The 13,785-nt window shown below is 42.2% G+C and overlaps 1 long non-coding RNA gene across 1 annotated transcript; it reads left to right on the top strand.

Moving 5' to 3' along the window:
- Window positions 1–1,473: 1,473 nt before the first annotated feature.
- LOC107598738 (uncharacterized) lies at window positions 1,474–13,432 on the top strand. The gene is made up of 3 exons (XR_001610590.1): window positions 1,474–1,599; window positions 11,888–11,965; window positions 13,171–13,432. It is a non-coding gene; the product is annotated as an uncharacterized lncRNA (long non-coding RNA).
- Window positions 13,433–13,785: the final 353 nt, after the last annotated feature.

The following is a 13,785-nucleotide window of genomic DNA, read 5'->3' as shown; positions in this document are numbered from 1 at the left end:
AAAAATAAAAGCTTCATTTTTTAAATGAAATTTTATTGTATGGTAACAACCATAATGTGACTTTAAATCATAATTTGATTAACAGATCCCCCTCCACCCCCCACACAAAAGCACACACACAAAATATTCTGTTCTATGCATAGCACTGAAGCAGCCGGCTGTTCCCTACTCAGGGCTGGACTCCAGCAGGCAGCATGTTGTTGGACAAGTTCGTTCTTTCACACCTCTTTGGTGTTAGGAGGACTGTATCCTCCCTCATGCCATGCTGCCATCCTCCTCGCAACCATCCACACGTGCAGCTCGTTACCGTGGCAATTAGCACAGGCTCAAATTAGCCCACTTCGCCTCTGCACAGGTGACTGACACACACTTTGTAGCTCGCTCATTAGAATATGGCTGCCTCGCCATTCCTCTCTCTCACTGTCACCCCTTCAAGACCACAGAGAGGCGGTTGAACTGTACACTTTTGGACATTGGTCATAGCGTTTACATGTGTACCATAGCAAAATAATAATCAATTCTATTCATAGGAGTCCAGTATTATGTTTTCCTTACTGAATTCTTTGTGCATACAGCTCTCATTCCCTTATATGTTGGATGTGTGATATTAGGAAACACTATTTATGGTAATCTCACAAAATCTCCCCATGCATGTGTGTGCGCTGCTTGTTATTGTTTAAGATTAGTTTAGTCTCCATGGCGAGGTCACGGTCTGTTCTGTAACCCTGCCGATGCCAGGCAGCTGAGGTAATGCGTGCAAGCAGACAATCTGCTGATAGTAGTCATGGCAACAGCAGCATGACCTCACACTTGGTAGCAACCTAAAGGTCACCTAACAGACATCATGTTTTGATGGGCACAGTATCAACTGAACCTGACGGTGACAAACATCTGTGAAAGAAAGGAGACTGGTTCCATTGACATATCTGTTTCCATTTGATACTTGAACCCTTTCATTCACACCGTAGCGTTGCTTTACAAATTACTCAATGTAATCCACATGTATTTAATTCAATTTCATCCACACTTTGGAGCAACATATATCCTAATTGTAACATTGAAACAAGTATTTTCTATACATGCTTTGAAATAATATGTATTGTGAATGAAATTGAATTGAATGTAACAGCTACATTTACATGCACAGCTCTCATTTTTTACGTTCATCTGCAATGCAGTTCATGGCATAAGAATAATATTTTTCTATTAAACGTGCAAAATTACTTTACTTTAATTAGTTACCCCAGACTGTCCATCTCATTACATTTCTTGTGCGATATTGATAAGCATGATTGTCCTGCTGGTCTTTGAAAGCAACTCGTTTTGTCTGTTGGCATTATTACTACTTATTAAAATGGCTCCCCTGCAGCATGCAGGCTGTTAGCGAGCTAAATGAATTTCAGGTGCTTCAGTAGCGGATAAAGGAAGTTGGATAAAGAGGTATATCTCTCCCTGAGGCCAAGCATAGTGGTGTGGGTTACCTCTTTTTCAACTCGTTGCAGGCTCTTCCTCTTTGTTAGGATGTTGCAAGATTGTGTTAAGAACACTGAGTGGAGCAGGTCATTAGAGGACTAGTGACATGGCAGGATTGTGTGACGGGTGAGAGAGGAAGCTTGAATAACAGAGCTCGATACTGTAAATATCACTTTTAACTATATGGTGGTTACTAAAAATGTTTCTCTTTGCCCTCTGCACTGCATATTCATACACTTATGATGCCATAAAATAAGTGTTGCTTTAAACATTTCACCTTAATGTAATGTATATTTTTGGATATGACGACCTGTGCTTCACGGCATCGGGGACATTTTTGCACCATTAGAAGGTGTTAATTTAAACCTTGGTTGATAAACAGAACCCTTGATTAATTTAAAGATTGTCATAATGAAACAATATAGGATTTGATCTGCCATTCCTTAACGCTTTCAAACCCAAAACATTTCGAAAAGCTCTGTGGCCATTGAAATTAGCGGTACAGAATTGAAAATGTATTTAAAAACCCAGTAATAACCATTTTGTTATATGGAAAAGAGCATTTGATAATATTTTGATCATTTATGATCGTTAACAGAATTTTTAATGCAAATTATCTGTGTAAAGCCGCGGGAGCAAAATGTTACAGGCCAAAGGGTCCATTGTCTGTTGTCAGTAGTGTAGCAATATATGAAGCACAGCTCACACAAAAGTCACTTTCAAATCCAGCAAATTTCTTGAGGTCAGCGAGGTGAATTTGCGTGAAACCAGTGCAAATCATTCGCCCTCACAGTATCTTATAATTTTATTTTAATTAATTAATTAAATATTCTGGCTAATAATTGAGTTGTATACTGAATCCGAGTTTCTGTACATTTTGTAAGATAGTCAAAGCGGTTATTCATTTAGGAATGTCAAAAATTAAATTGTTTGCACAATATTCCTGATCCTGGATATCTGCTGATTCGTACTGAAATGAATATTTGCAGAACAACAGTAAGTGTGACTGAACCTTAAGGCACACCATATTTAGACAAGTAAATGGGATTTCTGTGTGTTTTACACACTATTTAAAAACAATCATGCTTTACTTAATTGTGAAACCTAATTATCAGAGACAATTTTTTTATATATTTTGCAAGTTTGCATTCAAAATATACTTGACTCTAAAATCTGAGAGGGCATGTGCTTCTATGTGTCTATAATTGCCACAGGGGTCACGGGGCCTTTCACACGTATTTAACACCTGTAAACACTTCTTGTATTGAAGTTCTTCCTAATTAGTGCGTGAACACGGTATCGCTGTCTACAATTTAACATCAGTTATTTGTAAGATAGTGTAAGGTAGGCTATGGCACAGCTCAGTATCTTAAGTTTCAAGATGAAGAATTGTTGGTTTGTTCTGACTCAAACTTCCTTTGAAATAGAGAGATTGTTATGGTGGAAAGCTTTCCCTCTCTTCTCACTCCCTCTTCCAGCTGTGTGACAGAAGCAGGTGGTTGCCCCTGCATTTGCTCTCTGACCATTTGCACGGGAAGGGATACCTCACAAAAAGGCTATTTTCCTCGTCCTGCAGACCATATTCAAGAACGCTGACTAGTTTTGACTATTGACGCATACCCTACAATCTGGGGTATGTTTAAAGGGTAACTTCACCCCCCAAAAATGAGACTTCTGTCATCAATTACTTACCCTCATGTTGTTCCAAACCCACATGATTTTCATTTGTCTTTGGAACACAAATGATCCAGGAGGTGTTCCACAAGTGTTCCTGGGGCTCAGTGGTAGAGCATTGCATTAGCAGCGCAAAAGGTCGTGGGTTCAATTCCCAGGGAACACACATACTGGTAAAAAATGTATAGCCTGAATGCACTGTAAGTCGCTTTGGATAAAAGCATCTGCTAAATGCTTAAATTAAATGAAGATATTTTTTAAAGGGGTCATATGATGCGATTTCAATTTTTCCTTTCTCTTTGGAGTGTTACAAGCTCTTGGTGCATAAAGAAGATCTGTAAAGTTGCAACGACTACAAAGAGATATTCTTTATAAAAGATAAGAGTCAACCACGCCTACCGAAAACGGTTTGTTCTATCACGCCCACACATGTCTATGTCACGATGTGGGAAGATTTGCATAATGCCACCCAAATGTTCACGCAAAGAAAGAAGGCATAACTTTTATTCTCTCTGTAGTATTGTTGCTGCCGCCTACCTATTCCTGTTGCTCTTTAAAGCTCTGTGATAATTTTATAACAGACAATTAGTTTGAAGTAATTTATTCTACACCTGCGAGTGTGTGACCCTTGAATACTTTAATTGCTTTAATTATTTGATTACTGTGCCACATTTCATGCTTCTTTTGTCTTGAAAGACTTTTCAGGTTGCCAGCCCCTCTGCCGAAGACAACATTTTACCTCAGCCCAAAAATCACTGATTACATGCTTGTAACCAAATGATTACACCTTGGTTTTGTATGAATTATTATATTTTAATCATTATTTTTATAGTATATGTGCATTTAGGAATATTTGTAAATATCTCTGTAAAGACCGGTCTTTAAAGTCAACAGTGTTCACAACAGCAAGCTATTTAAGATAATGAATATGGGAGTCTGCTTATTAAATTTAACATTAATATAAATAGATCTATAGTCGACATTTGTCCCCATACTCATTGGTTGGTTGGTAATTGGACAATTTCATGTGCTAGAAAAGCTGTACCTGAACTGCTCACCCAAGCAGTAGTGATGTGGCACAATTAATTACAAACTTAAGTCACATAACGCCAGTTACGTATGTAACTGTGGTTCTATGAATTCCGGATGACCGCCAGAGGCGGTGCTTCAGCACTAGCGGATTATCGCAGCGCCAGCTCGATAGGTCGAGATAATATACCAAAAAAGTCACGTGGTGACGTAGGCTGAGCCTTGAGTATAATAGACACACTAGCTCAGCCTTCGGTCTTCCTCGCGCATTCCGAGTGACAAACAACTCTGGCGATCATCCAGAATTCACATAACCACAGTTACATACGTAACTTGCGTTCTATTTCATTCCTCCTGACCGCCAGAGGTGGTGCTTAAGCACTAGTGGATGACTCCTACCAACATAGTCATGAGGAATGCCACTCACTTGAAAAAAAGTTCAAGGTTGCTCCTGAAGAACTGCTGAACTGACAGCATGAGGGGCAGCAACGTTGAGCTTGTAGAAGTGGGCAAAAGTACACGGGGAAGCCCACGTAGCAGCAGCACAAATATCTGCCATAGAGACTCCTCTGAAAGCAGCCCAAGATGTAGGCACAGCCCTGGTGGAATGACAAGAGATACCATCTGGCAAAGGTTTTTGGGCCTTCTTATATGCCAAAGAGATAACCTCAACAATCCAATTTGACAATCTCTGCTTTGAAACAGTGGTCCCTTTCCTTGCACCACCATAACAAACAAAAAGCTGATCTGTGCTAAAATGGACTGTAGCAGTCACATATCCCTTCAGGGCTCGCACAGGTCACAAGGGGTGATCCCCTAAATGATCTGACTGTGGTGCTGACTGAAAAGCCGCTAAACTGATTGACTGATTTATAAACTGCGGAAGCAGAACTTTAGGTAGAAAATAAGGATTTGGTCTGAGCACAACACCAGAATCATCCGGCAACCAACACATACATAACTCAATGTAACGAACTTAACGGATAATGCATGTAACTCACTTACACACTTAACAGATGAAATTGCCAACAAAAAAGCAGTCTTTAAAGATATCCATTTTAGGTCAGCTGTCTGGAAATGCGCAAATGGTGGCAGACAGACAAAATCAAGAACAAGTTGCAAATCCCATCCAGGAAAATGGGGGTTATGAGCTGGTCTCAGCCGTCTTGCACCCTTCAAAAAACTGCACACGAGATTATGAGAACCAAGAGAAGAACCATTAACCTTAACATGATGCGCAGAAATAGCCGCAACATATACTTTCAGCTCCAGGAACTTCACAGTGTACAGGATCTAACCCATGCTCCTCGCACCACAACGAGAAAATCCTCCAACGAGCTGCATAGAGCTGACGTGTGGATGCAGCTCTAGCACTAATTATCGTACGAACAACAGCGGGCTCAAAATCTGTTAAGAGACGGTCGGCCCCAGACGAAAAACCCAAAGCTGCAGACGGGCCGGATACGGATGCCAGACAGTGACGTTCATCTGTGACAACAGATCCTTCCAAAACGGAAGCTGCCATGGCCTGCCCACCAACAGAGACAGAAGTATGGAGAACCAAGGCCTGACTGGCCATCGAGGTGCTACCAGCAACATTCTGTGGTTACACAGAGATACCCTGTGTAATGTGTCCCACAGAAGTGGAAAAGGAGGAAAGGCATAAAGCAGACAGTTTGGCCACTCATAAGAGAGAGAGCATCCTGCCCCAACGGGCTGGATGTCTCTGTTCTTGCAAACCACAAGCGACAGTGAGTGTTCACCTCTGTTGCAAAAAGATCCACTTCTACTTTGCCAAACTGTTCCCATATCCACTGCACCACATCATGGTGAAGCCTCTATTCCCCTGGGTGCAGAAGATCCCTTGACAGAGCATCTGCTATCTGATTTCTTGATCCCGGGAGGTGAACTGCCCTCAATGATGCTTGTCAAGGTAGAGACCAAGTGAGTATCTTGTGGGTAAGATGCAGAGACTTGAGGGACTTTGTTCCACATTGATGGTTCAGGTGAAAAACTGTTGAGGTGTTGTCAGACCGAATGAGGACATGACGGCCTGACAGAACTGGCAAGAAATGCTGCAGGGCTAGGAAAACTGCATGCAAATTCCAGGAGATTGATGTGGTCCCTGGACCGAGCTGGAGACCACTGGCCACAAACGCCCCTGTGATTCCATGATGCCCCCCACCCGAAGAGGGAAGAGGGAAGTCGTAATGACCTCTCGCCGAGAAGGAATGACCCTTAGAGGAATACCTGACATCAGAAACTCCCGGCGATTCCACGGTATCAATGCCTAGACACAACTGCGTGAGACAACAATCAGCCGTTGAAGATGTCTTACAGGGCACAACCGCAAACTGTTGTTCCACCACTGCAGAGGCCTGAGGTGGAGCAAGCCGAGTGGAATCACCGAAGTGGCGGCGATCAGCATCCCCAAGAGTTGTAACAACGTATTGTACTGCAAGCTTGCACCCAGGTGGAAACGGGCAAGGAGCTGCAGAATACTGCCCACTCAAGCATGTGAGAGGGTGGCAGACATTACACGGGAGTCCAGTGTCATTCCAATGTAAGTTATTATTTGCACTGGATTCAGACAACTCTTTGCCTCATTGACTGCAAGACCCAGCTTCTGCACACCAAAAGCAGCCTGGTGGTGGGCAGCTTGTTGTTTTGTGGGTGAACACAGCAGTCGTCTAGGTAAGGCAGGAATCGCATTCCTCTGGACCACAGCGGATGTAGAACTCGAGGGGCCAAAGACAGGCCGAACGGTAGGACCCTGAATTTGTAGGTCTGGTTCTTGAAGCTGAATCAAAAAAAATTCCTGTGGTAAGGAGCAATCGGAACATGAAAGTAAGCATCTTTCAAATCGATACTTGTGAACCAATCTTCCCTGTTTACTTACCGAAGAATGTCGGCTGCACGTAACATCCGAAAGGGAAGAGTTTTCAGGAACACACGTTTAGATGTCTAAAGTCTAGAACTGGACGAAAATCACCATCCTTCTTTGAAACGAGGAAGTAAGTTGAATAAACACCGTCCCTTTGAAAGTGGGGATGAACTCTTTCTATGGCTCCCTTCTCTAGCAGCGAAAACATTTCTTGAGAGAGAGCTTCTGAACAAACTGGATCACCTATTACTGTAGGGACAATCCTTGAAAATTTTGGGGGCTGGCGTTGAAACTGCAGAGTATACCCCCTGCTCATTGTAGTCCAAACCCATGGATCTACTGTCATCTCCCTCCAGTACTGCAGTTGTAGACTTTAAAAATGATCGACCACTGGCCCAGTGCCTTCAAGCTTTGTGGGTGCGACTTTTAACGGCAGTGGGGGGTGCTGACGTGGACCCTCTGGCGACTGCCGCTGATGAAGTTGAAAACCTCGAGTGTCCTTGGTAGCACAGGGCCTCTGTAACCCCTGAGGCTGTGATGTAGGACGCTGATGGAATTGTTGCTCTGGTGTTGCAAAACAATGTCGAGACTGAATGTCCGGCACCTTAAAAACAGGAGTGTGCTGAGCCTGAGTCAACTAATGAGTGGCCTCAGACAATTTTAACCTCTTTTCCAGAAGCTCTGGGACATTGGGTCCAAACAGGTGACCAGGAATAATTGGGAGGTCTCATAGTATCTTTTTACAATCCTCTGGCAGTTTTGCCTGGGCGAGCCACACTTGTCGGCGAGCTGTCAGAAGCTTGGCTGTAAGACAACCCAGTTCACTGGTGATGTGGCCCATAGCCAGGAGCGCAGTTTGAAGGAATTGTGAAACCGAGGGGTCCACATTTGCCGATTCAAGTGTACTAGTTGTGGCAAGGAGTAATTGACATATGGTGTTCTCCGCACTGGTTATATACGTGGTAGACTCATATGCCTTTTTGAGTAATGAGTCTGTGCAACCGCACTGAGTACTGGGGCAACGCACATTGCCTCTCGGGGCCTCATCAGGTGACACCACAAGGGCAGCGACAGGTTGCTCTATTTCTGGAGCACGACCAACCCCAATGCTATCTGCATCCACCATAGATGCCAGTGTACAGGTGGTCTTTGACCGACGTTTAGGTGTACTAGACCCTATTAGGGAGTTTGAAAACTCTGCAACGAAATCCTTGCATGCTGGCGTAGCAAAGTTAGACCCAGCTGAAGGCCACCTAAAAAAGACATTGGACTGGGCTGGCTGCACTGGCGAGTTATCCAGCCCTAAACGAGCAACCAAACAGTTGGTGGTTGCCATTGACTTCCATAGTATTTTTTTTCCTACTATGGAAGTCAATGGCAACCACCAACTGTTTGATTACCAGCAATCTTCAAAATATCTTCTTTTATGTTCAAAATAGGAAAGGAACTCATACAGGTTTGGAACAACATGAGGGTGAGTAAATGATGACAGAATTTTCATTTTTGGGTGAACTATCCCTTTAAGGTATCATCCACAGAGGATGGAGTTAGTCCCGAGTGAATCAATCACCATTAGAACCCCCTGCAGCTGAAAAACTGTATTCTCCTGGGGGGAAGATTGTGCAGCAACATTCACCGCATTGAAATTATCCTGAAAAAGCGAGTCAGATGCACTTGTAGAGAGCACATCAATGTCAGTGCGAGATAGAGAAGAGGAACTGAAAGGTTCGTCATCCATTCTTTTAGAACCCTCTTCATCTGCCTTTGTGATAGCTCCAGGTGAAGCAGGCATAACAGGCTGGAGCGTCTGAAGAAGGCATTTATCTCTGACATCTCAGACGAAAGAACAGCAAATGTCTTAGAAAGAGAAGCTTTATCTACTTGCTCGTTCCTTGATGTTGCCTGCTTAGATGGGGGAGCACCGGCCGCCGCATATGCACCGCGTTTTCGATTCCGTGTGACGGGTTGCGGCTCCGTTCCTCCAAGTCATGCTTGGGGTCCAACTCGGCAAGACGGAGCCGTCTCTCTGACATGGGTAAAAGGCTGCAGTGCAGATATGGGTCCGTGAAAGCCTCTCTCAAATGCTGTATTACCAAACAGGACTGACAAACATTGTGGCCGTCGTCAGGTAGAAGAGTATTAGGGCACAACTTACATGTTACTGCGTATCCAGTAGCAATAGAACCGTGAGACATGGCCGCCGCAATAACAGGGAAAAGCAACGAGATACAAAAAATACACACTTGACAACTGGCCGTCGGATTGCACTGAGAAGCACAACATATCAGAAACTGCTTGGAAAATAGTAGGCAATAATCGATCTATCAGCGTTGAAAAAACACTAGCTGCCGGATAGACCCGAGAAGCATTTGGTGTTTCACAAAATCCTTATTTAGAGATAAGGTTGGCGGGGAACCGCCAACGTATAAGCGTGGTGAGAACAAAACACTCTTTGCGAGAACCGTCAGTAAATTGATCGGTAACACTAGCCACTGGATAGTACAGAGAAGCACCAAGTGTTATGGATATATCAACAATATATCCAATAAAGCAAAAAAACTCACCAATTCAGTCGACAATCCAATCCAAAAAACTCATAAGAGCGCGCTGTCACAGCGTGAAAATCGATTGAAAAACGACCTATCACAGACAAGCAAGAAAGCAAAAGAGACCGAAGGCTGAGCTAGTGTGTCTATTATACTTGAGGCTCAGCCTACTTCACCACGTGACTTTTTTGGTATATCATCTCGACCTATCGAGCTGGCGCTGCGATAATCCACTAGTGCTTAAGCACCGCCTCTGGCGGTCAGGAGGAATGAAGCAGAACCCTTATGAAGAAGGATCAGAGAATGATTTTCATCTGCAAAATAAAGCAGGAAAATGGACATACTTATCTACATCTGTTTTGTATTTTTCCACTCACCACTGGTTTACAACCCATTTTACATTTGTAATGTGATATATTTCTGAGTGAAACAAATCGTCACTTCCTGATAAACTGCCACTAAATATCTCTAAGAAAACTATGAGAAGCCACTCAATATAATAATTTTCATGTGTAGCCTAATAAATTACTTGCGCTTCAGAGAGAGCAGAAGTAACACAATAAATGCGGTCATTGCTTTTAGAGGTGGATGCCTGCTGTTTGGGAACGCAGTCATGTAAGTCAGTAATTATACAGAAAAACTTTGATGACAGACTTTCCTCAGGCATTTCAGAACGACCAAAACAACATATAGATGCTGTGAACAGATCGGTCCACTGGTTAGTCAATTTATCCCATCTCATAGCGCAAAGTCACATGACTTTTACATGCGCATGGTGGAATTTATTCGGTAAATGTGTTTTATGCACATTTTGTCTTATCGGATAAAAAGTTTATCCTACTCAGTTGTGCACATACGTTTTTTAAGCGCATTTTTAGAATTTATGCGCATTGACGTTTCCATCCAGCGGTTTTTTATGCGACAATCCAAAATGCGCATAAAAATAGGTGGATGAAAACATAGATAGTGAGAAAATGATGTAGGAGTTATAAAAGGGCGTGGTGAATTTTTATAATACCATAATCGTTCACAATGAGAACATTATTTTACTTTATGTTGAATTTTACTTTAAGCGTCTGTTTATGTTCAGTTCTCACTTCAGTTCCTATCACTTATTTCAGTCATTACAAAATTTCTGTTTCTATCAATTTTAATCAATCTTTTTATTTTTATACATTCTGAATGAATTATTGGATGCTGGAAACCCTCTCAGCTGTAGATTCACATCTATGATTAAGAACCAGGGAACAATCTCAGCCCATGAAACACAACACTGACGTTTAGCAGTTGAATGCAGGCTCTCTACAGATTATCAAGCGTAGCGTTAGTTCTGGCAGGTCACGTTAGTCAAGCTCGTATCAGCTGAATCTCAGCTGATCCCCATCAACCTATGGGAATTCAACACCTAAGTATTCATATATAAGGTCCCGCAGTAGTAGCAGCAGTTTTCGCATTGCTCAATAGCTAATTACCCTCCTCCATCCCCAACTCCTCCTCTGTCGGTCAGGATTCAGCCTTCTGATTCTCTTTTGAATCAGACTAAATCTAAAATGTGTACATAACATTATTGAACTTTAACGAGATCTGCAATACATTTATGTTGGTTCTGTTCTGTTTACCCTGGGTCATCGCTGCTCTCCCTGCTCTCATCCATGCTAAGCTGCATGGATGCGCAGGGAGTTCTTGCCCATAACAGAACCATACCGCCAATCCAAACTGTATGCTAATTGTCTATCATCTTTGACGATAGTGGTCCTGACAGAAATAATTATTTTAGCACTTGCTATCCTTGCATCCCTTTGGCTTTACAGGGAGTGTATTGCTTAAATGACATAAAATTAATAGTATTTGGAATTGGACGGGAACGACCGTCATTCATAAATTCTGCCTTCTAGAACCTAACAAAGCATTGCATGGAGGGATATGTAGTTTCGGCGTTTAAAGAGCAACTTAAACACGCACTCTTATCCTTGTCGCTGGCATGACATTCTATCAAACAACCCAATGTGCAGTGTTTTAGTAATGCATTGCAATGTTATCAATGCTGTGTTAGAATTATAGACTTATTTTTTCTTCAACACTTTTATATATGTCAGAGACAGTTCTTGTTTTGCATATGGGACATACAGTGGAGTCTATGGTGATTACAGTTCCCTTTTGATCCACACACTGTAACACGAGCCCTCGGTGCTTTTGTGTGGCTATGGCTTTGTCTCTGATGGGATTTCTGCCCTCTCTCCATTTCCCTTTGTTTCTTTCCTTTTCTCGCCCTCTCTTCTAGGCTCCTCCTCCTCTTCATAGGGCCCACCAATGAGAGACACTTCAGGTGCTGACCTTATCAGGTGGAGGTCAATGCCAGGTCAGGGATCTGTTGCTAGGCTACCATCAGATAAGTAGCGGGAAGACTGAGCACTGGGCTGCGCTGTCATTCAGTGCTTGTCATGTAATCTCATTAATTTGCTGACAATTGCCTGAACATCACAGAAGGTTATCGAGCCTATCCTGTCATAATTAAACACATTAAAATATTAAACCAACAAAACCAAGTGCTGGCAGCTCCTCTTGGCTTATGTGGTATCAAAGATAGCCAGCTGAACAGCATAAACATGAAGTTCTTAATTTAGATTTGGTCGTGCTGGATTTGAAATTAATACCATCGTAACTATGAAAATGAGCTAGGCATGAAAACGAACCAGAAAACATGAGGGAATTACACATGATATTCCACCAAGCAGGACAAATATTGCATCAGCAGATGGACACACTATACAATAGAAAATAAATAGTATAAATCGAGATTTAAAGGAATAGTTCACACAAAAATGAAAATTACATTACATTTCAAACCTTTTTGGCATTCGATTTTCTGTGGAACACGAAAGGAGGGATTTTGAAGAATTGCTCTGGTTGCACATTTCAATTATAATAATTACAACAAATGAGAACTGAGAGTTTCAAGCTTCAAAAAGGACATGTTAAAGTATCATTAAAGTTCATATTACTTAATAAATGCATCAATCTAATTTATGAATGAATCATTCAGACAGAATCATTCAACAAAATCAACCAATTCACTTAAAAATGATTCCCATTCAAATCAAACTGCTACTATTCATCATTAACATGCCACTGACTATCATCAGTGAAAAATATTATTAGTGAAAAGCTATTAGTTTAGGCCTGTTTTCACACAAAGTAATCCTACTGTTTCAGAAGATTTGGAATAAAATGTACAGTTCACTTTTATGATGACTTCATGGTGCTTTTTTAACCTTTTGAAAGTATTAACTGTATTTTCTCCGTTTTTGTTAGTGCAATTTGTCACAAAAAAGAACAGGAAACAGGAAAAAGACCAGGTTTGATGTGACACAAGGATGTAAAATAAATAATGACAGAATGTTTAGGTGAACTATACCAGAATATGTCCAGAAACGTCATGTTCAGTGTTATCAAAACAATTGTTCCTATGGAATGTGGTATTGTAGGGACATTTGTTCACATCTAACCTCATGTAAATGATGATGCACGATGCGACATCATATCATCTCTGTGGTCTCTCTGTAGGTCTTCACCATGACAGACTCTTCTGTCACTGTCGCTCTGAGTCTGGCGGGTTAACGGCAGGTCAGAGGATTTGGTGATCAGTGGTTCAGTGAGCCGTGAGCCCTGCTGGACAAGCTCTTTGATAAGGGGACTGCTGCTTCTGTGCTTGCCCACTTCTGAAGCTTGGGTGAGACTGGCACGTTCTGAAAGGCTAAGTCTCAATTTCTGGGCACTTGCCAGCTGACATTCCACTGAGACAAGCTAAGGGAGAGAGAGGGAGAGACTGGGGCAGATTTATTGAGGCATCAGACTTGCCTCAGGAATGTTCTGTAAAATGCCATTCCTGTGAAGAGAATAAAGAAATTAATGTCAGACATTGAGCTGATTTCCTCTGTTACTTCCTGAAGCATTTCTCTTCAATATACGTGTCCATGTCACCTTGTTGGATACATCGCTTTGTGACATAATTCAGGATCAAGCACAACATGTCTTCCCATTCCGATGAATATTCAGCTAGCGAAGACCACTGTTTGCCTGCCTCTGAGTCACAACTCCTCTGTGGTAGGGAACACTAGTGGTCAAAAGGCAGAGTGGGAGTTTGTGTATGTATGTGTGGTTGTGTTTATATGAGGAGAG

Source organism: Sinocyclocheilus grahami, unplaced genomic scaffold (genome assembly GCF_001515645.1).
Source record: "Sinocyclocheilus grahami isolate Dianchi unplaced genomic scaffold, SAMN03320097.WGS_v1.1 scaffold255.1, whole genome shotgun sequence".
NCBI classification, from domain to species: domain Eukaryota; kingdom Metazoa; phylum Chordata; class Actinopteri; order Cypriniformes; family Cyprinidae; genus Sinocyclocheilus; species Sinocyclocheilus grahami.
The sequence above is the reverse complement of the archived record's forward strand: the minus strand, read 5'-3'. Positions and strand labels throughout refer to the sequence as shown.